Source organism: Hyla sarda, chromosome 13 (genome assembly GCF_029499605.1).
Source record: "Hyla sarda isolate aHylSar1 chromosome 13, aHylSar1.hap1, whole genome shotgun sequence".
Classification (NCBI taxonomy): domain Eukaryota; kingdom Metazoa; phylum Chordata; class Amphibia; order Anura; family Hylidae; genus Hyla; species Hyla sarda.
In genome coordinates, this window is record NC_079201.1 from 23,676,956 (window position 1) to 23,704,071 (window position 27,116).

The window sequence follows — 27,116 nt, forward strand, 5'->3', positions numbered from 1 at the left end:
GAGCATCAGGAAATGCTCGCATAATGCTTGGGTGTATAGGGAGAGGTATAAGCAGTAGAAAGAGAGAAGTGCTCATGCCAATGTACAGAGCACTGGTGAGACATCTCTTGGAGTATTGTGCACAGTACTGGAGACTGTAGAAGGATATAGACTGGAGACTCCAGAAGGATATAGATATCTTAGAGAGAGTTCAGAGAAGATCTACTAAACTCGTCCATGAGTTGAATGATAAAACGTACCAGGAAACGTTAAAGGACCTTAACATGTATAGCCTGGAAAAAAATTAGACAGAGGGGATATAATTGAAACTTTTAAATACATAAAGAAAATCAACACAGTAAAGGAGGAGAGTATATTTAGAAGAAAAACTACCACAAGAAGACAGTTTAAAATTAGAGGGGCAAAGGTTTAAAAGTAATATGTGGAAGTATTTCTTTACTGAGAGTGTAGTGGATGCATGGAATAGCCTTCCTGCAGAGGTGGTAGCTGCAAATACAGTGAAGGAGGCTATCCTTTATATAAGTTAGGGACAAGGATTTATAGTATCCAGAAATATTGGGCAGACTAGATGGGCCAAATGGTTCTTATCTGCCGACACGTTCTATGTTTATATGACAAATGGAAACTGATCTGTACATTATTACAGACAGTATTAAAAAAAAAAAAAAAAAAAAAAGGCACCAATGTACGGACATTAATCTTCACATTAAAGGGGTTATCCACCATAAGGTGATTTTAGTACGTAACTGGCAGACAGTACTGGAAATGCTTAGAAAGGATCTGCGCTTGTCTTGGGGCTAAATGACTATGCTGTGAGACTACCATAATATTGTGGCTAGCTTTTTGTGAACTGGTATTTCCTGTTTGACTTTTCTTTTTTTTACTACAAATCCCGCAATTCCATTTTCCTCCCTCCCACACATCAGCCACCACACCCATTGAAACATAAATGAGCTGCATCCATTCAAAATAATTGTGGTTTTCAATCAGGGTGCCTACAGTTGTTGCATTAGTTACAGATTGATCTCTCTCCCACCAAGCGATCGCTCAACCCACTGAAGCAGACAGGCTCCCTGTCATCAGCTGACTAGTGAGTCAGGTCTCGGCCGCATTGCAACCTGGGAAAAATCTGAGACAACAGACATTTTGTATGCTGGTAAAAATAAATATTGGGGTGAAAATCACAGAAGAGTTGTGAGAAAACTGTCACACACAAGTACAGACACTATATTATGAACTACACTAACTTTACAACCCCTGTAGCATAGTTAAATAAAACAAAATCCTGGAATACCCCTTTAATCTCCACAATGGCTGAAGCTCAACGCTTAACCTTTCCCTGCCTGTGGAATGACTTCTTCAAAGGTGACAAAGTATGCCCAGTAACCAAACCTTTACCATACATATCAATGGGACCGCTTCTACAAAAAGCTGTTGTTTTTCTTATCTTGGATAACCCCTTTAAGACAAGTAATGTCTGAAAAAAGATGATTTTACCAGAAAAAAAAGCTGACTAGACTATTAAGACATATGGATGATACAGGCACTGATTTTTAAACTGTGGTTTACAGTTGATATACTACAAATAAAATAAGACAAAGTTAAATATCAATATTACACTTACATCTTCTCAATGCCAGTCTCTTCCCTTGTTCATGAAGCCTTTTCTACCCATTCCACATTCCATTTATGTGCAGCTACCATCCAACATTTTGAAAAGAAGTGTCAAGAGAAGGTCAATGGGCACCAAGGCTGGAAATTTCCTGAGCTCTATTTTCAAGCTGCCTTAATTCAGTATATTCCTTGGTACTGGCACAAGGATATCATTTTTCATTTTGCTTCTAACAGGAAGACTTGGTCTACCACAATAAAATCAAGCCTCTTATTTGCAGAATTCCCTCATCGCATTCCAGCTTTTAGAAAGCAGACAGGTTCACCAACTCACTGAGGAAAACTTGAGTGCAAGTTCACCAGTATAGACAAAACAAGGAGATGCTGAGACCAACTGGAGGTCTGACAATTACCTGATAGGAGAAAAGAGAGGAAGCTAGAGCGACTTAAATGAATGGAAAATTCTCATGCTGGCCTTCTTAACGCTAATTTCATTTATAAGGGCTCACTTTCCCAAGGTAGGAAAATTAATAGCTGCCAAGAGTAATAAAGCCGATAGAGATTTCTTTTTCTTTCAGAGACAAGATGGATGGAAACCTTAAACTCATGCAAAGTTCTTAAAAGTGAAGTATCAGGTTAGTTGAAGAACATGTACTTAACCCTTTGTTAGGCAGGTCTGCCATGAAAAGTTCAGTCTATGCATCGAAAAGCATTTTTCTCATCACCAAGGTTAGGATGGGTACCCTGGATGACACCCCTTACCCATAAATCCTGTAAACCTGTTCACAAATAAAATAAAAAATTAAAAGCACAGTCGTTTGCCACTCAAGAGGAAGATGATTTGGCCCAATGATCCTGCTGCTGCTTTATCAAAGGAAATTCTGTCGTAAAAAGATGTTGTAAACTGTTCACAGTTTCAATAGATATAAGAACAAAGCAGCACAGTTCAAATAGACCTATATGTTAATTCCAGATGAGAATCTTCTCAGCCCCAAACTCACGATCATTGGCCCCGATTTATCAAAATGGTCACGGTGGGCAAAATCTCTTCAGTTTTTCTCTCACACAATTTGATAAATCAGGCAAATTGTTCGTTAAATATTTTCAACTATAAGATATTACAAAAAATTCCTGGATGACTGCTAATGTACGTGTATGCTCATGTAACAGATGGAAAGAACATCATTGTGAATTTATGTTTTTACTACTACATATGTTTTGTGACAAGTGACTATCTTTTGCATTCCGCATGTTATTTTTGCAAGTACATTTTAAACTATTTTACCACTTAAAAGGGTACTCCGCCCCTAGACATCTTAGGTCCCTTTCACACTACAAAATTACTCAGTTTTAAAGATCTGTACGAAGTTCCATCTGAAAATCAGCTGTAAAACGGCCATTATAGTCTATGGGGTTTTTCTAATAGCCATTTTAACCTGTTATAGCCAGTTATTAATAATGGCCGTTATTTTGTGAAGAAACATAGTAACGGGAGAAATAGTGCATGCCTTAGGACATCCCTGTGTCCCAAAAGATGTTTTTGGGACACAGGGATGCCCCTGTTAACTCTCTGCGGCCCCGCGTTTAGTTTAAAAATGCAAGGACCGCCGGGAGATAGCGCACGGAGGGACGTCACTGACGTCCCGTGTGTGCGCCCATAGCAATGGAGCGCAGAGGAGCGAGCAGGACGTGTGCTGGCCAGCTTGGTAAGTGTTACCAGCGGCACATCAGCTTCGGTGCTCCGGACACCACTCCTCCTGTCCCAGAACCTACTGCTATGGCCGGACCGGAGGTCAGAGCACTAAAGTGGGGCAGTACACAGCATACACTGTATGGCTAGAGGCTGTATGTCTGTGGGGGAAAATACTGCCAGCCTAATGTGGGGGAGACTATACTGCCAACTAAATGTGGGGGAACTATACAGCCAAACTAATGTGGGGGAACTACAACCTAATGTGAGGGGAAGTATACTGACAACCTAATGTGGGGGAGCTACAACCTAATGTGGGGGGAACTATATTGCCAGCCTTATGTGGGGGAACTATACTGCCAGCCTTATGTGGGGGAACTATACTGCCAGCCTAATCTGGGGGAACTATACTGCCAGCCTAATGTGGGGGAAATATACTGCCAACCTAATGTGGGGGGAACTATACTGCCAGCCTAATGTGTGGGGAACTATACTGCACCTAATGTGGGGGGAATTATACCGCCAGCCTAATGTGTGGGGAACTATACTGCACCTAATGTGGGGGAACTATACTGCCAGCCTAATGTGTTGGAAACTATACTGCACCAAATGTAGGGGGAACTATACTGCCAGCCTAATGTGGGGGAACTATACTGCCAACCTAATGTGGGGGAACTACAACCTAATGTGGGGGGAACTATACTGCCAGCCTAATGTGGGGGAACTATACTGCAAACCTAATGTGGGGGAACTATACTGCCAACCTAATGTGGGGGAACTTTACTGCCAGCCTAATGTGGGGGAACTATACTGCCAACTAAATGTGGAGGAAATATACTGCCAACCAAATGTGGGGGAACTTTACTGCCAGCCTAATGTGGGGGAACTATACTGCCAGCCTAATGTGGGGGAACTATACTGCCAACCCTAATGTGGGGGAACTACAACCTAATGTGGGGATCTATACTGCCAACCTAATGTGGGGGGAACTGTGCTGTGTACTTAAAGGGGTAGTCCACTAATAAGATATATAACTGTGCATATGAACTTGTTCATAGTTTTTTTTTAAACTATAGTCCGGCCCTCCAACTAGCCCTTTAAACGCCATACTGCTTTTAGTTTTTCATATACACACCCATGTGTGGGTTTGTTTTTTGCAGGACCAAGTGTTTTTTTCCCATAACATATACTCCAAAACAGCAAAAAACTTATTTGTGAAGTAAAATTGTAAAAGTTGTAAAAAAAAACAACAAAAAAACAAAAAAAAAACAGCTATTTTGTACATTTGGTGTGGTTTCTTTTTCATGTCGTTCACTATGCAATTAAATTAACCTGTAAACTTGATACCTTAGGTCGGTGTGATTACAACAATACCTAATTTGTACATTTTCTGTCCTGTTTTACTAATTTCAATTTCCTTTTTACTTTTTAGAATTTTTTTTTAAATTGCTGTTTTCTTACAATTATACATTTTTTACCGGGATACATTTTTTAAGGTAGTTTTCATCGGTACCATTGTGACATTGATCTGCCTTTTTGATCACTTTTTAGGGGATATGATTTGATTAAAAAACACAATTCTGTGAATTGGTATTTGTTTTTACGTTTACAGGATACATAATATAATATTGTAATATCGAGATAGGAGGTTGGGATAGATGGACTGGATAGGAGGTCGGGATAGGAGGTCGAGATAGGAGGTCGAGATAGGAGGATGGGATAGGAGGTTGGGATTGGAGGTAGGGATAGTAGGTCGGGATAGGAGGACGGGATAGGAGGTCGGGATAGGAGGTCGGGATAGGAGGTCGGGATAGGAGGTCGGGATAGGAGATCAAGATAGGAGGTTGGGATAGATGGACTGGATAGGAGAATAGGATAGGAGGTCAGGATAGGAGGACAGGATAGGAGGTCGGGATAGGAGGTCGAGATAGGAGGACAAGATATGAGGACGGGATATGAGGACGGGATAGGAGGTCGAGATAGAAGGTCGAGATAGGAGGATGGGATATGAGGATGGGATAGGAGGTCGATAGGGATAGGAGGTCGAGATAGGAGGGCAAGATATGAGGACGGGATAGGAGGTTGGGATAGGAGGTCGACATAGGCGGTCAGGGTAGGAGGTCGAGATAGGAGGACGGGATATGAGGATGGGATAGGAGGTCGAGCTAGGAGGACAAGATATGAGGACGAGATAGGAGGTCAGGGTAGGAGGTCGAGATAGAAGGTCGAGATAGGAGGACGGGATATGAGGATGGGATAGGAGGTCGAGATAGGAGGACGGGATAGGAGGTCGGGATAGGAGGTCGGTATAGTTGGTCGGTATAGGTCAGGATAGGAGGACGGGATAGGAGGTTGAGATAGGAGGTCGAGATAGGAGGTCGGGATAGGAGGTCGAGATAGGAGGACGGGATAGGAGGTCGGGATAGGAGGTCGGGATAGGAGGACGGGATAGGAGGACGGGATAGGAGGACGTGAAAGGAGGTCGGGATAGGAGGTCGGCATAGGAGGTTAAGATAGGAGGTCGAGATAGGAGGTTGGGATAGATGGATGTTACGCCGAGCGCTCCGGGTCCCCGCTCCTCCCCGGAGCGCTCGCTTCACTCCCTCCGCTGCAGCGCTCCGGTCACGTCCTCTGACCCGGGGCGCTGCGATCCTGCTGCCAGCCGGGATGCGATTCGCGATGCGGGTAGCGCCCGCTCGCGATGCGCACCCCGGCTCCCCTACCTGACCCGCTCCCCGTCTGTTCTCTCCCGGCGCGCGCGGCCCCGCTCCCTAGGGCGCGCGCGCGCCGGGTCTCTGCGATTTAAAGGGCCACTGCGCCGCTGATTGGCGCAGTGGTTCCAATTAGTGTTTACACCTGTGCACTTCCCTATATCACCTCACTTCCCCTTCACTCCCTCGCCGGATCTTGTTGCCTTAGTGCCAGTGAAAGCGTTCCTTGTGTGTTCCTTGCCTGTGTTTCCAGACCTTCTGCCGTTGCCCCTGACTACGATCCTTGCTGCCTGCCCCGACCTTCTGCTACGTCCGACCTTGCTTCTGCCTACTCCCTTGTACCGCGCCTATCTTCAGCAGCCAGAGAGGTGAGCCGTTGCTAGTGGATACGACCTGGTCACTACCGCCGCAGCAAGACCATCCCGCTTTGCGGCGGGCTCTGGTGAAAACCAGTAGTGGCTTAGAACCGGTCCACTAGCACGGTCCACGCCATCCCTCTCTGGCACAGAGGGTCCACTACCTGCCAGCCGGCATCGTGACAGTAGATCCGGCCATGGATCCCGCTGAAGTTCCTCTGCCAGTTGTCGCTGACCTCACCACGGTGGTCGCCCAGCAGTCACAACAGATAGCGCAACAAGGCCAACAGCTGTCTCAACTGACCGTTATGCTACAACAGTTGCTACCACAGCTTCAGCAGTCATCTCCTCCGCCAGCTCCTGCACCTCCTCCGCAGCGAGTGGCCGCTCCTGGGATACGTTTATCCTTGCCGGATAAATTTGATGGGGACTCTAAGTTTTGCCGTGGCTTTCTTTCCCAATGTTCCCTGCATCTGGAGATGATGTCGGACCTGTTTCCCACTGAAAGGTCTAAGGTGGCTTTCGTAGTCAGTCTTCTGTCCGGAAAAGCCCTGTCATGGGCCACACCGCTCTGGGACCGCAATGACCCCGTCACTGCCTCTGTACACTCCTTCTTCTCGGAAATCCGAAGTGTCTTTGAGGAACCTGCCCGAGCCTCTTCTGCTGAGACTGCCCTGTTGAACCTGGTCCAGGGTAATTCTTCCGTTGGCGAGTATGCCGTACAATTCCGTACACTTGCTTCAGAACTGTCCTGGAATAATGAGGCCCTCTGCGCGACCTTCAAAAAAGGCCTATCCAGCAACATTAAAGATGTTCTGGCCGCACGAGAAATTCCTGCTAATCTACATGAACTTATTCACCTAGCCACTCGCATTGACATGCGTTTTTCTGAAAGGCGTCAGGAACTCCGCCAAGATATGGACTCTGTTCGCACGAGGCGTTTCGTCTCCTCGGCTCCTCTCTCCTCTGGTCCCCTGCAATCTGTTCCTGTGCCTCCCGCCGTGGAGGCTATGCAGGTCGACCGGTCTCGCCTGACACCTCAAGAGAGGACACGACGCCGTATGGAGAACCTCTGCCTGTACTGTGCTAGTACCGAACACTTCCTGAGGGATTGTCCTATCCGTCCTCCCCGCCTGGAAAGACGTACGCTGACTCCGCACAAAGGTGAGACAGTCCTTGATGTCTACTCTGCTTCTCCACGTCTTACTGTGCCTGTGCGGATGTCTGCCTCTGCCTTCTCCTTCTCTACAGTGGCCTTCTTGGACTCTGGATCTGCAGGAAATTTTATTTTGGCCTCTCTCGTCAACAGGTTCAACATCCCAGTGACCAGTCTCGCCAGACCCCTCTACATCAATTGTGTAAATAATGAAAGATTGGACTGTACCATACGTTTCCGCACGGAGCCCCTTCTTATGAGCATCGGATCTCATCATGAGAGGATTGAACTTTTGGTCCTCCCCAATTGCACCTCGGAGATTCTCCTTGGACTTCCCTGGCTTCAACTTCATTCCCCAACCCTGGATTGGTCCACTGGGGAGATCAAGAGTTGGGGGTCCTCTTGTTCCAAGAACTGTCTAAAACCGGTTCCCAGTAACCCTTGCCGTAACTCTGTGGTTCCTCCAGTAACCGGTCTCCCTAAGGCCTATATGGACTTCGCGGATGTTTTCTGCAAAAAGCAAGCTGAGACTCTACCTCCTCACAGGCCTTATGATTGCCCTATCGACCTCCTCCCGGGTACTACTCCACCCCGGGGCAGAATTTATCCTCTCTCTGCCCCAGAGACTCTTGCCATGTCCGAATACGTCCAGGAGAATCTAAAAAGGGGCTTTATCCGTAAATCCTCCTCTCCTGCCGGAGCCGGATTTTTCTTTGTGTCCAAAAAAGATGGCTCCCTACGTCCTTGCATTGACTACCGCGGTCTTAATAAAATCACGGTTAAGAACCGCTACCCCTTACCCCTCATCTCTGAACTCTTTGATCGCCTCCAAGGTGCCCACATCTTCACTAAATTGGACTTAAGAGGCGCCTATAACCTCATCCGCATCAGAGAGGGGGACGAGTGGAAAACGGCATTTAACACCAGAGATGGACACTTTGAGTATCTGGTCATGCCCTTTGGACTGTGCAATGCCCCTGCCGTCTTCCAAGACTTTGTCAATGAAATTTTTCGTGATCTGTTATACTCCTGTGTTGTGGTATATCTGGACGATATCCTAATTTTTTCTGCCAATCTAGAAGAACACCGCCAGCATGTCCGTATGGTTCTTCAGAGACTTCGTGACAACCAACTCTATGCCAAAATTGAGAAATGTCTGTTTGAATGCCAATCTCTTCCTTTTCTAGGATATTTGGTCTCTGGCCAGGGACTACAGATGGATCCAGACAAACTCTCTGCCGTCTTAAATTGGCCACGCCCCTCCGGACTCCGTGCTATCCAACGCTTTTTGGGGTTCGCCAATTATTACAGGCAATTTATTCCACATTTTTCTACCATTGTGGCTCCTATCGTGGCTTTAACCAAAAAAAATGCTGATCCCAAGTCCTGGCCTCCTCAAGCAGAAGACTCCTTTAAACGACTCAAGTCTGCCTTTTCTTCGGCTCCCGTGCTCTCCAGACCTGACCCTTCCAAACCCTTCCTATTGGAGGTTGATGCCTCCTCAGTAGGAGCTGGAGCTGTTCTTCTACAAAAAAATTCTTCCGGGCATGCTGTCACTTGTGGTTTTTTCTCTAGGACCTTCTCTCCAGCGGAGAGGAACTACTCCATCGGGGATCGAGAGCTTCTAGCCATTAAATTAGCACTTGAGGAATGGAGGCATCTGCTGGAGGGATCAAGATTTCCTGTTATTATCTACACCGACCACAAGAACTTCTCCTGCCTCCATCAGGCAGACTCCTCCAGGAAAGACCTTTGTTTCTCCACGCCAACGCCTCGGAATCCTCAAATGGGGTCACTCCTCCCATCTCGCAGGTCATGCGGGCATCAAGAAATCTGTGCAACTCATCTCCCGCTTCTATTGGTGGCCGACTCTGGAGACGGATGTTGGGGACTTTGTGCGAGCCTGCACTATCTGTGCCCGGGATAAGGCTCCTCGCCAGAAGCCCGCTGGTTTTCTTCATCCTCTGCCTGTCCCCGAACAGCCTTGGTCTCTGATTGGTATGGATTTTATTACTGATTTACCCCCTTCCCGTGGCAACACCGTTATTTGGGTGGTCGTTGATCGATTCTCCAAAATGGCACATTTCATCCCTCTTCCTGGTCTTCCTTCTGCGCCTCAGTTGGCTAAACAATTTTTTGTACACATTTTTCGTCTTCACGGGTTGCCTACGCAGATTGTCTCGGATAGAGGGGTCCAATTCGTGTCTAAATTCTGGAGAGCTCTCTGTAAACAACTCAAGATTAAATTAAATTTTTCCTCTGCATATCATCCCCAGTCCAATGGACAAGTAGAAAGAATTAACCAGATCCTGGGTGATTATTTGCGACATTTTGTTTCCTCCCGCCAGGATGACTGGGCAGATCTCCTTCCATGGGCCGAATTCTCGTATAACTTCAGGGTCTCTGAATCTTCCTCCAAATCCCCGTTTTTCGTGGTGTACGGCCGTCACCCTCTTCCCCCCCTCCCTACCCCCTTGCCCTCTGGTCTGCCCGCTGTGGATGAAATTTCTCGTGACCTTTCCATTATATGGAGAGAGACCCAAAATTCTCTCTTACAGGCTTCTTCACGCATGAAGAGGTTCGCGGATAAGAAGAGAAGAGCTCCCCCCGTTTTTTCCCCTGGAGACAAGGTATGGCTCTCCGCTAAATATGTCCGCTTCCGTGTCCCTAGCTACAAGTTGGGACCACGCTATCTTGGTCCTTTCAAAGTTTTGTGTCAAATTAATCCTGTCTCTTATAAACTTCTTCTTCCTCCTTCTCTTCGTATCCCTAATGCCTTTCACGTCTCTCTTCTCAAACCACTCATCCTCAACCGTTTTTCTCCCAAATCTGTTCCTCCCACTCCTGTTTCCGGCTCCTCGGACGTCTTCTCGGTCAAGGAAATTTTGGCTGCCAAAAAGGTCAGAGGGAAAAATTTTTTTTTGGTAGACTGGGAGGGTTGTGGTCCTGAAGAGAGATCCTGGGAACCTGAGGACAACATCCTTGACAAAAGTCTGCTCCTCAGGTTCTCAGGCTCCAAGAAGAGGGGGAGACCCAAGGGGGGGGGTACTGTTACGCCGAGCGCTCCGGGTCCCCGCTCCTCCCCGGAGCGCTCGCTTCACTCCCTCCGCTGCAGCGCTCCGGTCACATCCTCTGACCCGGGGCGCTGCGATCCTGCTGCCAGCCGGGATGCGATTCGCGATGCGGGTAGCGCCCGCTCGCGATGCGCACCCCGGCTCCCCTACCTGACCCGCTCCCCGTCTGTTCTCTCCCGGCGCGCGCGGCCCCGCTCCCTAGGGCGCGCGCGCGCCGGGTCTCTGCGATTTAAAGGGCCACTGCGCCGCTGATTGGCGCAGTGGTTCCAATTAGTGTTTACACCTGTGCACTTCCCTATATCACCTCACTTCCCCTTCACTCCCTCGCCGGATCTTGTTGCCTTAGTGCCAGTGAAAGCGTTCCTTGTGTGTTCCTTGCCTGTGTTTCCAGACCTTCTGCCGTTGCCCCTGACTACGATCCTTGCTGCCTGCCCCGACCTTCTGCTACGTCCGACCTTGCTTCTGCCTACTCCCTTGTACCGCGCCTATCTTCAGCAGCCAGAGAGGTGAGCCGTTGCTAGTGGATACGACCTGGTCACTACCGCCGCAGCAAGACCATCCCGCTTTGCGGCGGGCTCTGGTGAAAACCAGTAGTGGCTTAGAACCGGTCCACTAGCACGGTCCACGCCATCCCTCTCTGGCACAGAGGGTCCACTACCTGCCAGCCGGCATCGTGACAATGGACTGGATAGGAGGTTGGGATAGGAGGTCGAGATAGGAGGTCGAGTTAGGAGGTCGGGATAGGAGGTCGGGAAAGGAGGTCGGGATAGGAGGTTAAAGGGGTATTCCAGGAATAAATAATTTTTTAGATATCAACTGGCTCCAGAAAGTTAAACAGATTTGTAAATTACTTATATTAAAAAATCTTAATCCTTTCAGTACTTATGAGCTTCTGAAGTTAAGGTTGTTCTTTTCTGTCTAAGTGCTCTCTGATGACACGTGTCTCAGAAACCGCCCAGTTTAAAAGCAAATCCCCATAGCAAACCTCTTCAAAACTGGGCGTTTCCCGAGAAATGTATCATCAGAGAGAACTTAGACAGAAAACAGCAACCTTAACTTCAGAAGCTCATAAGTACTGAAAGGATTAAGATTTTTTAATAGAAGTAATTTACAAATCTGTTTAACTTTCTGGAGCCAGTTGATATTTATAAAAAAAGTTTTTTCCTGGATAACCTCTTTAAGATAGGAGGTCAAGATAGGAGGTTTGGATAGATGGACTGGATAGGAGGATAGGATAGGAGGTCGGGATAGGAGGAGGGGATAGGAAGTCAGTATAGGAGGTCGAGCTAGGAGGACGAGATATGAGGACGGGATTGGAGGTCGGGATAGGAGGTCGAGATAGGAGGACAAGATATGAGGACAGGATAGGAGGTCGGGATAGGAGGTCAAGATAGGAGGTCAGGGTAGGAGGTTGAGATAGGAGGTCGAGATAGAAGGTCGAGATGGGAGGACGGGATAGGAGGATGGGATAGGAGGTCAGGATAAGAGGACGGGATAGGAGGTTGAGATAGGAGGTTGGGATAGATGGACTGGATAGGAGGACGGGATAGGAGGTCAAGATAGGAGGTCAGGATAGGAGGCAGTGATAGGAGGTCGAGATAGGAGGTCGGGATAGGAGGTCGGGATAGGAGGTCGAGATAGGAGGTCGAGATAGGAGGACGGGATAGGAGGTCAGGATAGGAAGACGGGAAAGGAGGACGGGAAAGGAGGTCGGGATAGGAGGTTAAGATAGGAGGTCGAGATAGGAGGTTGTGATAGATGGACTGGATAGGAGGTCGGGATAGGAGGTCGAGATAGGAGGACGGGATATGAGGTCGAGATAGGAGGTCGAGATAGGTGGACGGGATATGAGGACTGGATAGGAGGTCGGGATAGGAGGTAGAGATAGGAGGTCAGGATAGATGGACTGGATAGGAGGATGGGATAGGAGGACGAGATAGGAGGTCGATATAGGGGGATGGGATATGAGGTCGAGATATGATGACGGTATAGGAGGTCGGCATATGAGGATGGGATATGGGGTTGGGATATGACAACAATATGAAGGAGGAGGACGGGATATGAAGTCAAAAGCTTCCTCCTTTGTTTATTTTCCTCCCCGAAAAGGATTAGGAAGGAAAAACCGGGCAACGCCAGTCATTCAGCTAGTTCCAAGTAAAATTTATTAAAAGTTTTATATATGCAAATGGGGTATCAAAAAAAAATTACAGATCACTGCGCAAAAAAAAAGAGCCCTTATACCACCGCTTATATGGTAAAATGAAAAAGTTATAGGTCAGCAAAACAGAGGGATTTTAAACGCACTAATTTGGTTAAAAAGTTAGCGATTTTTTTAATAATAGAAAAGTATGTAACCATGGGTATCATTTTAATCGTATTGACCCACAGAATAAAGAAAAACAGGTCTATTTTACCGTAAAGTGTATAGCATGAAAACAAAACGTGAAAAATGTGAAAAAAATGCAGTTTTCTCATCAATTTCCCCACAAATAGTTTTTTTTTTTGGTTGCTGCATACAATTTCTGGTAAAATGAGTGATATCAGTACAAAGGACAACTGGTCGTGCAAAAAACAAGCCCTCATACTAGTCTGTGGATGAAAATATAAAAGAGTTATGATTTTTAGAAGGCAAGGAGGGGAGTCCTTAAGGGGTTAAATTAAAGATCTACAAGATGTAACTCAGAATCAGTAGAGGATAAATAATGTAATGTATGACAGAAGGCAGCACTGGATCTATCCGTTTGCAAGTGGTCATCAAGACCGCAACTCCGGATGCAATACAAAAGAATGAAACTGTGTACATACATTACATTAAAAAAGAAGGAAAGAGGCCACAGCACCAACCTGGAAACTCTGGCATCTTGAATAAAAGAGCTTTCGGCTACATGTTAGCCTTCATGAAGCATGTTTGATAAAGGCTAACATAGTCAAAACGTTGCTTGTTTTTCGGAACCAATACATATTATAAGTCTTTGGCACAAGATACCGGAGTTTCCAGTTTGGTGCTGTGGCCTCTTTCCTTCTTTTGTAATGTAATGTACACTGCTCAAAAAAATAAACACTAAGATAACACATCCTAGATATGAATGAATGAACTAACCGTATGAAATACTTTCATCTTTACATAGTTTATTGTGCTGACAACAAAATTACACAAAAATGATCAATAGAAATCAAATTTATCAACCCATGGAGGTCTGGATATGGAGTCACACTCAAAATCAATGTGGAAAACCACACTTATATACAGGGCTGCACAATATATCGCAAAAGCAATCGAATCACGATTTTTGCGATATAGCGATACGGCCCCCAGGGAAACATGTGATTATCTGCTCGGGCCGGCTCCTGTCTGCGACTGCGGGCGGGGGCCGGCCAGAGCAGGTAAAAACTAATTTAAATACTAAAATTGCTTTCTCCTGTCCGCCTCCGGTGGACGCATTGCGCGCCCGCGCCACTACTTCTGGCTCCAGGCAACGCTTCACAGGACCACATCACCACAACTAGTTATGTACAGTATATCACATGCATAGTCAAAAATGTCATGTTATGTTTAGTAAACAGTTATGCAAGTCAGTAAATGCATAGTCCAGTTGTTATGTGCATAGTCAGGTTGAGTCCCTTAGTGACCTGGGGCTTCCCTGCAAGGTCTACCCTGTTGGTTTTATAAAGGTGTGTGTGTCACTTTAATGCCTAGACAGGATCCCTATGTATAGGTAGTATAGAGGACCTATGGGAGGTCTCAAGGACCTGTGTAAGTCTGTCACATGTTATGTTATGCAGTCAGATGATTTGTTGTCACATGTTCTCCTAGAGAGCACCAGCTTAACTTATGACCCGCAGCTTGACCAATGGGCTTTAGTCCAGCCCCCACTATATAAAGGGGCGGCCATTACAATGCTCTTTCTTCCTTTACTGAGAACCAGCCAGTACAGAGATCTCAGGGCAAGTGATCAGCATCTGGAAGACCCCAAAAGCTACAGTCATTCCAGTAAGTCTCAAGTCTATGACTGCTGTCACTACAAGTAGTCAAGTCCTGCACATAGTCAAGTCTAATTTCAAGTCAAGTTAACTACAAGTATATTGGTCCGGCAAGCTAAGAGGTCCTCTGGGTCCTGGCCATCTCTCTGGGAATTCTGGCCTTAGCTGTGAAGATAATTACACCTGTCTTCTATTCAGTAAAGCCTGCGTCTGACCATAACTGGTTGTGGACTCTCATTTCACTTATAGCAATTGGCATAGCGGAGAATACAGGCTTGTGGTGTTCCGGAACCCAAAAACCACACTGGCATCACGAACACTAGGGGTTAATACCATCCAGCCCCCGGGGTTAATACCATCTGATCCAACCACTACACCCGTGGTCCCGCCATTTCACCCGGTGGTCCACCACAACTTTATTCCAAATATATATAGAACAATTGGAAACCAAGAATTAAAGCAAAAGTCCTTTGTTCCCACTATTAAAGAAGGGAGGGATTGGGTGCCCCTCAATCGTTCAATATTACAGAGCAGTAGTGAATCAACTCAAATCACTGTGGATTCAAGACGATACCAAATTTTCGGTGTCAATTGAGTCCTCTCTCTTGAAAAATGCTCCACTTAAAAATATTTAGTTAGCAGCGTTTATTTTTTATACTATGATTTCCAGTTCTCATCCGACTATAAAGGCAATATTCCACTTGTGGCACTCCTATATCTGCCCTAATAACCTATGCCAAATTAAAGGGGTAGTCCAGTGGTGAAAAACTTATCCCCTATCCTAAGGATAGGGGATAAGTTTGAGATCGCGGGGGGTCCGACCGCTGGGGCCCCCTGTGATCTCTCTGTACGTGGCCCCGGCTCTTGGCCCAGATAGCGGGTGTCGACCCCCGCGCGAAGCGGCGGCCGACACGCCCCCTCAATACATCTCTATGGCAGAGCCGGAGATTGCCGAAGGCAGCGCTTCGGCTCTGCCATAGAGTTGTATTGAGGGGGCGTGTCGGCCGCTGCCTCGTGCGGAGGTCGACACGCCCCCTTCCCCCGGGCTGTCGGGGCTCCGTACAGGAGATCGCAGGGGGCCCCAGCGGTCGGACCCCCCGCGATCTGCAACTTATCCCCTATCCTTAGGATAGGGGATAAGTTGCTCACCACTGAGTCACCACTGGACTACTCCTTTAATCTTCCTTCATTACCCATCTCTATACTGGAGGCTTACATTCCTGACCTCCATATCTCTCATTGGTCTGATGGTGGTATTTTTCTGCTGTCTGACTTTTGGTTCGGCAAGACTTTGGTGGCTTTTGAAGAGTTACACACTAGGTATTCTATAAGTAACAAAGACTTCTACAAGTACCTCCAAGTCCAGGAAAAAACTTTTTTTATATATCAACTGGCTCCAGAAAGGTAAACAGATTTGTAAATTACTTTTATTTAAAAAATCTTAATCCTTTCAGTACTTATGAGCTGCTGAAGTTGAGTTGTTCTTTTCTGTCTAAGTGCTCTCTGATGACACGCGTCTCGGGAGCTGTCCAGAGTAGAAGCAAATTCCCTTAGCAAACCTATTCTGCTCTGTGCAGTTCCTGAGACAAGCAGACATGTCAGCAGAGAGCACTGTTTCCAGACTGATAAGAACAAGTCAACTTCAGCAGCTGATAGTTCTTGGAAGGATTAAGATTTTTCTTTAATAGAAGTAATTTACAAATCTGTTTAACTTTCTGGAGCCAGTTGATCTAAAAAAAAAAAAAAAAAAAAAGTTTTTTCCTGGAATACCCCTTTAAAATCTAAACACACTGGTAACAGTTCTGAGTTGATGATAAACTGGCATTCCCGATCTTCTACCTTAGGCAAAGGAATCACTTGGAGGTATACGTTCCTGGTAGCTTCTTCACCCTTTACTCCTAACCACCATGTAACTAAGTGGGAACTTGAACTCCAAATTAATTTAACGGAACAAGCTCATTCAGTAGTTAGCAAACTTACTAACTGGGCCAGCCATGTAGAAACCTCTAAAAAAACAACTTTTTTTCCACTGGTACCTCACCCCTTCCAGGCTGGCTCATTTCTCTGACTCACCTGACAAATGCTGGTGCTGCCCTGATACTGGCACATTCCTTCATATTTGGTGGGAATGTCCTACACTACTCTCCTTCTGGATAAAATTAGGCAGATTCCTTTCACATTTATGTGGATTACCAATAATCCTTAACCCTGCTCTAGCCCTACTAAATATAGATCTGCACATCTATTCTCACTTCCATAAAACCATGATCATGCATTCTATGATAACAGCCAGACATATAACCAAAAATTGGAGATCTGAAAGGTTGCCATTGATTGCAGAAATTAAGAGGGAGATCAACTCTAACTTTTGGCACTAATACGAGGTCTCGTGTGCCCTGAATACAGACAGAGATTTTCTAGCTAAATGGGATGTTTGGCTCCATAGCCCTTACAATACGGTTCAACTTTAGCTAAGACATATCTATAAGACTATTGACCCTTCTCCTCTCTTTATTTGGTGAAACCTCATTTTCATTTGATTCTTACCTGAGTACATTGTCATACCACACCACTTTCGCATTATACGTGCATTGTTTAGTTTCAGTGTTGTAAGGTTATTTTATTTTGTTCTTTACATATGCTGATCAAATATGATCTACGTGATGAATATCCATTCTAAATGCTGTCAAATATATTGTATCTTTTTGACATAATTACATGTGACTTGTTTTTCTTGGATATTTAAAAACAAAATATTGTTCTAAAAACAAAAAGATTAGTACAGGATAATGTAATGTATAACCACAGTGACTCCATCAGCAGAATAGTGAGTGCAGCTCCAGAATATAATACAGGATGTAAGAAATTATCGCAATATAATTTAATACAATCAAGAACTGACCCATATTTTTTGAAGATTAAATCTAGTTATTACATATACAACTGTATTTACAGGTAGATATGAGAAATTGCTAGGCATTCGATTTTCTGATATATGTAAAAGCTCTCCTTCGGTTTATTGTAAATTCTTAGAGCTGTGACAGGGTCACTTGGTTCGGTAACATAACAACTTATTGTATTCATTGGTGCAGAGCAAGTTACTCAGTAGGCATACAAATAAGTGACACAGAGGGAAAGAAAAGTCCCCAAGCATTCAGCAAGATCCCAATCTCTTCACACATAGATTATCAGGGTCAGATGGTTGTTCTAGAGTAAATATTTAACCCAAATTCCTGATTGTTAACTATACTAACAAGGAAGAGTCATTGCTGAGGAATAACAGCTACAAGAGACCGCTGGAGCTGCCAGAACAACACTGAGCAACCCAAAGTAACATCAGGTAAGAGTGAGTTTTCATTGTTTCATCATTTATAGTACTGGAAGCCTGTATTATAGCTTACATCACACCATATTAGAAGGAACTGCTTAAAATGTTCAGCTGAAAGCCCCAGGCACATACAATTCTATGTCTATACAGTTGCATATGTCTGCAATTGAGTGCTACTTTTTTACAATATCCTTGCAAGTCCAGATGTAAAATCCACAACATTTGTGTCCTGTGTGAATTTAATCTTAAGGTAGGTGCATATTTGTGGCGGCAAAATCCATACCATTTTGTTGCAGATTTGTAACATGCTGATTTTGCTGTGGATTTCACTGCAGGTATCATCTCTCTTCTCTGAAAGAAGGTGAGGGACAAATTTAAAAACCTGCACCACTTCCACCACCACTTTCTGCAAAAAATCTGCAACTTGTGAATGGAGTTTGTTTAAATTGCATCCACATGGATAGAACTAAGATCTGCACAGAAAGTCTGCAGCTGATTCCATAAAACCAAAATCAGCTTTGCTATGCATTAGCTTAAATACCAGATACAGCCCTCGAACAACAGTGGTGCTGTTTTTTTTTTTTTTTTTTTTTTTTTTTATCGTAGACAACCTTTTAATGTGAAGGAATGTAGGAAAGCTGGGTGAAGACCTATATGGTCATCATTGCAGCTCTTAGGCTAGGTTCAGACTACGGAATTTCCGCTTGCAATTACTCTTTGAAATTGCAGGCGGGAATTTCGCTTGCTAAAATATATAGTGTAGTGAATGGGTTTCCGTTCACAAATTCACACTTCGGAATTTGTGAAGCGGAATTTGTGAATGGAAAATCCGCTTGGAAATTTCCACCTGAAGAAAGGGGTTGCTCTTTCTTCAGGTGGAAATCCGCGCGGAACACATTGGAGTCTATTGGAGACTGCAGTGTCCGCGCGGTCCTAGCGCCGACTGATTCAGTCAGCGCTGCCGCACTCGGAATCTCCGGGCGGAAATTTTCTGCCCGGAGATTCCATAGTCTGAACCTAGCCTTAATGCAGTTGTCAAAGAGCAAAAAACTCCTCAACACTAGGGCAAGGGCATCACTAAGACCATGGCCACAGCACGGGTTGATCGGCCAAAGATTGCCATGTCGTACTCTTTGAATGTCCTGCATCGCAGCTAATGAAGTTTAATGGGTTCACAATGGGTTCACATACTCGCGGAACACTTTGTTGGAGACTGGAGTCTATTGGAGACTGATTCAGTCAGCGCTGGCCGCACTCGGAATCTCCGGGCAGAAAGTTTCCGCCCGGAGATTCCGCAGTGTGAACCTAGCCTAACAGCTGGTCTGTACACTAAGTGTAACCCAAAAAGTCGCAAAAATTGGCCTGAGGTGCAGTGCTGCGCCGAAATAGAGAAAAAATCTACACACAAAAACAGTTCTAAAGACAGTGATAAATACCCCCCAGTGTTCTTTGGCTAAGCAACCTGTCTAACGCCAAAGTTGCCATGCATTACTAGCTTAAATTGCGTAGTTATACTGTATATTGATGTGACTGCATGAAACCTATTACTAACAGAAATGAGCAGATTTCATGATCAGGAGTCTGAGAAAGCAAAGTAATAACCCCTTGTACAAGCTGTAATGGCAGAGAGATTAGACAGACTCGTAAATAAGCAATAAGAAAAATAAATTGAACTTTAGCATTTGTAGAATTTTGTGGTTGCCCAAATCTTTCCATAGCTCTGTAAAGCATGTGCCCTGAGCCCCATAACCTTCATGTCATATTGTATGAGATTTATACATTATAGTGTATTAGTCCATGTATTAGTGTCTAATGTGGCACTAGGGTCTAGTTGCAATGTCACTGTCTAAACCTTATGGGGGAGATTTATCAAAACCTGTCCAGAGGAAAAGTTGCTGAGTTGCCCATAGCAACCAATCAAATTGTTTCTTTAAATTCTGAAAAGGCCTCTGAGAAATAAAAGTGATCTGCTTGGTTGCTATGGGCAACTCAGCATCTTTTCCTCTAGACAGGCTTTGCTAAATCTCCCCCAATGTACCTGCAGTATGTACATGTTTTTCTATTAGGCACTCACAGACTTATCACAGCACCAAGTTGTTCTTCTGACCTGATGAATGTGCAGGTAAACATGTAATGCATGCATTCCTTTGTCAGAACGCGTAAATCATCTGTCACATTGCCCTAAAGGTACATGCAAAATCCTCATCATGCTCGCCCACGGCTTTATACAATAAAGTGCTCTGACAAACTGTAACCTGCCATCCCATTTATACCAGTTTCTGCCTCTGGTTGTAAATGATTGTGTTTCTATTCACTGACAACAAGCAGAAATCTTCAAAAAGATCTATTACAATTTGTTGAAGGCTAGTCATTTTGCATATAGCATGTTATGTTGTGGCTCACTGAATGGTAGTTTGTACGTTAACACCTTAACCCCTTAAGGACTCAGGGTTTTTCCGTTTTTGCACTTTTGTTTTTTCCTCCTTACCTTTTAAAAATCATAACCCTTTCAATTTTCCACCTAAAAATCCATATTATGGCTTATTTTTTGCGTCACCAATTCTACTTTGCAGTAACATTAGCCATTTTACCCTAAAATTCACGGCGAAACGGAAAAAAAAATCGTGTGACAAAATCGAAGAAAAAAACGCAATTTTGTATCTTTTGGGGGCTTCCGTTTCTACGCAGTGCATATTTCGGTAAAAATTACACCTTATCATTATTCTGTAGGTCCATACGGTTAAAATGATACCCTACTTATATAGGTTTGATTTTGTCGCACTTATGGAAAAAATCATAACTACATGCAGGAAAATTTATACATTTAAAAATGTCATATTCTGACCCCTATAACTTTTTTATTTTTCCACGTACAGGGCGGTATGAGGGCTCATTTTTTGCGCCGTGATCTGAAGTTTTTAACGGTATGATTTTTGTTTTGATCGCACTTTTTGATCACTTTTTATTCATTTTTTAATGGTATAAAAAGTGACCAAAATACGCTTTTTTGGACTTTGGAATTTTTTTACGTGTACGCCATTGACCGTGCGGTTTAATTAACGATATATTTTTATAGGTCGGACATTTACGCACGCGGCGATACCACACATGTTTATTTTTATTTACACAGTTTTTTTTTTTTATGGGAAAAGGGGGGGTGATTCAAACTTTTATTAGGGAAGGGGTTAAATGACCTTTCTTAACACTTTTTTTTCACTTTTTTTTGCAGTGTTATAGGTCCCATAGACACTGCACACACTGATCTCCTATGCTGATCACTGGCGTGTATTAACACGCCTGTGATCAGTGTTATCGGCGCTTGACTGCTCCTGCCTGGATCTCAGGCACGGAGCAGTCATTCGTCGATCGGACACCGAGGAGGCAGGTAAGGGCCCTCCCTCAGCTTTGACCGCCGCTTCTAAAGGGTTAATACAGCACATTGCCGTGATCGTCGATGTGTGGTATTAGCCGCGGGTCCCGGCCGTTGATGAGTGCAGGGACCAACGCGATGTGATGCGGGGTCGCAGCGCGACCCTGCTTCATATCGCGGGAGCTGGCGGAGGACGTAAATATACGTTCTGCGTCATTAAGGGGTTAAAGGGGTATTCCAGGAAAAAAACTTTTATATATATATATATATATATATATATATATATATATATATCAACTGGCTTTAGAAAGTTAAACAGATTTGTATATTACTTCTATTAAAAAATCTTAATCCTTCCAGTACTTATCAGATACTGAAGTTGAGTTGTTCTTTTCAGTCCAACTGCTCTCTGATGGCATCTGTCTCAGGAGCTGTCCAGAGTAGGAGCGAATCCCCATAGCAAAGCTCTTATGCTCTGGACATTTCCTGAAACAGACAGAGGTGTCAGCAGAGAGCACTGTTATCCGACAGAAAAGAACAACTCTACTTCAGCAGCTGATATCTATTGGAAGGATTGAGATTTTTTTAATAGAAGTAATTTACAAATCTGTTTATCATTCTGGAGCCAGTTGATTTAAAAGAAAAAAGTTTTTTCCTGGAATACCCATTTAAGGACTCAGGCCATTTTCACCTTAAGGACTCGTTTCGTTATTTCCTCCTCCCTTTATAAAAAGGACTTTTCGGTAAAAATGACACATTATCTTTATGCTGTAGGTCCATACAGTTACAAAGATACCCAATTTATGTAGGTTTTATTTTACTACTACTTTATTTTACTACTATTATAACTATATACACCAAAATTAGAATGTTTAAAATTGTCATCATCTCACCCCCTATAACTTTTTTATTTTTCAGCATACAGGGGTTTATGAGCGCATATATTTTGCGCCGTGGTATGGAGTTTTTATCAGTACCATATTATCGGTATTGTTTTGATAAGACTTTTTGATCGCTTTTTATAAATTTTTACCAAAAATGCACAATTTTGGACTTTGGTATTTTTTTACGTGTACACCATCAACTGTGTACACCATTAGCTATGTTTAGCTAACCTTATATTTTAATAGTTCGGACATTTACGCACGCGGCTGTACCACATACGATTATTTTTATTACAAAATGGGAGGTGGAGGTGATTCAAACTTTTATAAGGAGAGGGACTTATTCATGTTTATTAACTTTTTTTACTTTTTTTTATCCCCCATAGTGGGCTATAACATGCAGTCTTTTGATTGCATACACTGTTCAATGCTATGCCATAGCATAGCATTGATTAGTGTTATCGGTGCTCTGCTGCTCCAGCCTGCTGAAGCTTCCTGGATCCTCCCGCCCTCCTCTCAGCTGATCAGGACATTAGGATTGTCCTGAACAGGTCCGCTGAGTTGCCACGATTCTTTCACTTCACTAATTTTAGATGCCGCGATCAACTTTGATCGCGGAGTCTAAAGGGTTGATACCGGGCATCGGCCTGATCGGTGGTGCCCGGCATTAACCCTGGGTCCTGGCTGCTGATAGCATTGGGGACCCACCGGGTTTGAAACGCTGGTAACAGGACCAGGGCATACATGTACGCCCTGTGTCCTTAAAGGTATACTCCGGTGGTTAAGATTTTTGGCTATATTGCATCTTCTTTTAATGTTCATGTTTTTTGCAATTGACATGTATTATACGTTTGTGTAGCATGTGTCTTTTTTACTTACCTGTTTGTGGGCCAGGAAGTTCTGTAGTTCTGTGTTGGATCTCTTACTGTTGTCCACATGTTAGGATTAGGCTGTGTACAACATCAGGGCTATTTTTCTCTGTTCTTTCAGAACTGCATGAGAGAGATAAGCCACACACCCCTCACCTCCCCCTCCTGGAGGACGCAGGTGTGCATGAGTAAAAGAATACAGAGCAGGGGGAGAGAGGACATACACAGCTCCTCATCTCCCCTCCCCCTGCTTTGTCTTCTGAGGACGCAGGTCTGCACGGGAGAATGAAGACAGAGAAGATAAGAGTGTTATCTGAAGGGGAGGATAACAAGGTGCACGGCTGGGGATGGGACTCCTGAATGACACATGCTGGGAGTTGTAGTCCCTGTTATGTGTGTATACTAGTGTTTACAAACCAGTCTGCATTCAGCTGTTGCAAAACTACAACTCCCAGCATGCCTGGACAGACTTTGGGCATGCTGGGAGTTGTAGTTTTGCAACAGCTGGAGGCACACTGGTTGGGAAACACTGTCCTAGTCTATTCAGCATACACATCATGTTACACCAGTGTTTCCAAACCAGTGTGCCTCCAGCTCTTGTAAAACTACAACTCCCAGCATGACTTGACAGTCTTTGGGCATGCTGGGAGTTGTAGTTTTGCAACAGCTGGAGGCACATTGATTGGAAAACACTGGCCTAGCCTATTCAGTATATTACAAAGTGCATTGTTTCCCAACCAGGGTGTCTTCAGCTGTATCAAAACTACAACTCTCAGCATGACCGGACAGCTTTTGGCTGTCCGGGCATGCTGGTAGTAGTAGTTTTGCAAGTTTTGCAACACCCCTGGTTGGCAAACACTGGTGTATGCCCTATAGAGGTGTGGTGAACTACAACCCCCAGGAGACTACAGAGGCAGCATGCTGGTGTTATATCACAGACTGAAGACTCCTGAATGACACAAGCTGAGAGTTGTAGTCCCTTTTGTGTGTGTATGCCAGTGTATCCCAACCAGGGCTGATTATAGTAGTGTGCTGTGTATAAGGGGGCCTGCCCAGGAAAATAGTAGGGTGGGTAAAGGGCGGAACAAAACAAAAAAAAGGAGCCGCCCCAAACCAGCAAGGCATGTGGCATGCTGGGATTTGTAGTTTTCAGCACAGCAAGAAACAGGAAATAGAAGCAAATATAGGAAAACAAAGTGGGGGATAAAAAGACAACAAAGAACGGAAATATAGTCGCCTAAACAACAAGAATAGAAATGAAACAAAACAAATAGGGTAAGTCAAAAATGGAAAAGCACGTTGACCACCGAAGTACCTCTTTAAGGACTCTGGCACAGGAGCGTACCTGTACGCCCTGCGTCCGCAACAGGTTAAGGGTGGGTGCTAAGTGGGCACAGTTGTGTCTTGTGTTTAAAAGAGGTATGCTGCAGTGGTTGTAAAGTTAGTATAGTTCATAATATAGTGTCTGTACCTGTGTTTCATGGTGGTCTCGCAATTCTTCTGTGATTTTTGTCCCTACATTTTTAACAGCCAAGTCAGCTGTTCAGAGGCAGCCTGTCTCTGCGTCAATGGGTGGAGCGACCGCTGGGTGAGAGATCATCTTGCATGAATTTGCAACAGCTGGAGGCACCCTGGTCAGAAAATACTGGTCTATTGCATTGAAGGCCGCACAGGTGTGTTCAAAGCATAAAAAAGTAATTCCAATTGTGTTACAGTATTATATAGACATTGTATAGCATTTATATTAATATTACTTTACGTATGGAGCAGATTTTAAACCTTTGCATGACCGTTTGCTGAATATTGAAGCTGAATGATACTTCAGATTTCTGCGTTCCAGAAAAATATATAAAAAATGGTATCTCAAGGAGCAGAACACTAAACCAGTAGTTTTTCAAAAGTCAATTAAGATTTATTGATATAAAATGCGTTTTTCGGAGGGTTTACCCGTCTTCCTCAGACACGTTCCTCAGAACTGAGATCGTGTCTGGGGAGACATGGATCGGACCTGCTGGTTTTAGCTGCTCAATCCTTTAGATCTTGGAGAGCTAATCTCCCACCAGATAAGGCTGACAGTTGCTTATCTCCCCACTCTTATTTCTAAATATATGAATGCATGATGAAGATCAGGAGGATTAAAACTATTGAAGGTGTATGCCTAGTTTAAGGGATTATGAATTCTTTATCCATAAATTCTGGTACTAAAAATTATAGTTATTTGTACCCTTATGCCTTTATTGTAGCCTTCCCAGCCTATGTGGTAGATGCACCAAACTATTACCAAATGTCCACAGCCAGATATATAAGTTGGCCATGTTGCATAGAACAAGGAATCAGTCTATGGTCATGTAGACCTTCTCCTGAATAAAAGATAAACAAGATTCCCTTTTGAAGCCTTGTTTTCCTGGTATATCTATTTCACTCTCTCACAAACTTTTCCTTTATTTACTTCTTAAGTGGCGAACAAAAGCCATTGTTACTTGGACAAACAAGTTTTACAATGTGGGGCAGCCTTCGGTGAACAGCACAAATATTTGCTTGTTTCCTCTAATGCCTGGTAACTAGACTCCACCTCAAAACACGTTGGTTGACTTTTTCCTTTGTAAGGTAGTCAAAAGTTATCCGCCCATCACCTCAGCCTGCTGCTGTGTAAGATACAAGAGGAAGAAAAAAACATTCTGAAAGCTGCCAACATTTTTCAACAGTGTTGGGTTCAGTGGTCAGTCAGTCTTGGGAGGTACAGAAGGTGTCTGAACTATGGGCTAGAGAAGGCAAGTTGGTTTTGCACACAGATGATCACATTATCTTGAAACCCAGGACTTAGCCATCATGCTCTGGACAGTAAGGTGGGTGACTCTATACATAAGGTAAATAGTTTAAAAAGCAGTCAAATAAAGACAGTCTGGTTTACAGCTTACTGATGATTTCCTAGGGTGGATACATTGTAGCTATCTCGTATCTGTTGATATAGACATGTTTTCAGTTTCTGGTTGTAAAAAAGAGGGTTTCTTTTTATTGACATTAAAGGACATCTGCAGCGGTACAAACACTTATCCCCTATCCTCAAGATAGGGGATAAGTGTTTGATCGCAGGGGGTCCGAACGCTGGGGCCCCCGGCGATCTCCTGTACGGGGCCGCGGCTCTCCCGTGCAGGGTGCGTGCCAGCCGCAGCATGACATTGCGGCCGACACGCCTCCTCCATACATCTCTATGGGAGAGGCGGGGAGGCAGCATTCGTGCGTCCCCGCATCCCCCATAGAACTGTATGGGGACGGGGAGGAGACGGCGCTTCACCGTCGACCTCTAGGTTGACGCTACGTCACCATGGGCGCTAATGCCGGCGCCCCGTTTGGGAGATCGAGGGGGGTCCCAGCGGTCGGACCCCCCGCGATCAAACACTTATCCCCTATCCTGTGGATAGGGGATAAGTGTAATTCCGCTGCAGTTGTCCTTTAAAGAGAGGTTTTGAATATGGTGCATTACTGAAATTCAAAGGGGAGATGTATCAACATCTGTGCAGAGAAGAAGTGAAGCGGTTGCCCATATTAACCAATCATTACTTAACTTTTTTTTCAAAGGGTCTCTGAAAAATAAAATAAACCACTAGTTGGTTGCTTTGGGCACTCACTTTTCCTCTGCACAGATTTTAATAAATTCCCCTACCCTCAAAGTTTATTAGAAAGTTGTGGACCTTTTCATTTAAAAGGATACTCTGCCTCTAGACATTTTATCTCCTATCCAAAGGCGGGAACAAGCGGGTGCTGCAGGAGAGATCGCGGGGGTTCCCAGCAGTGGGACCCCCTCGATCTCTCCTGCAGCACCCGCTTGCCATTAGCTGCACGAAGCGAAGATCGCTCCGTGCTGATGACACCCGATACAGGGGCCGGAGTATCGTGACATCACAGTCCCGCCCTCTTGTGACTTAACGCCCCACCCCCTCAATGCAAGCCTATGGGAGGGGGCTTGTTCAGGGATCAGGACCACCTATAGCAATGGCACAGGTGCCAACAAAGATTTCTCTTCTTTCTTCCAAAATAAAGGTTGATGTTCATCATTCCATCATGACAAATGGGACCCAGTCATTG

The 27,116-nt window shown here is 44.6% G+C and overlaps 1 protein-coding gene and 1 pseudogene across 2 annotated transcripts in view; one reads left to right on the forward strand and one right to left on the reverse strand.

Moving 5' to 3' along the window:
* LOC130297581 (uncharacterized) overlaps positions 1–27,116 on the reverse strand; it is a 438,873-nt pseudogene that overhangs the window by 226,143 nt on the left and 185,614 nt on the right.
* Positions 17,722–27,116, forward strand: part of KCNJ16 (potassium inwardly rectifying channel subfamily J member 16) — a 67,578-nt gene continuing 58,183 nt past the window's right edge. Inside the window, exons 1-2 of one of the 2 annotated variants that reach the window (XM_056550196.1) lie at positions 17,722–17,919; positions 24,561–24,703. The gene's annotated coding sequence lies outside the window, so the exon portion shown is untranslated. The remainder of the gene's footprint in view (positions 17,920–24,560; positions 24,704–27,116) is intronic. The other variant, XM_056550195.1, reaches the window with a different exon arrangement.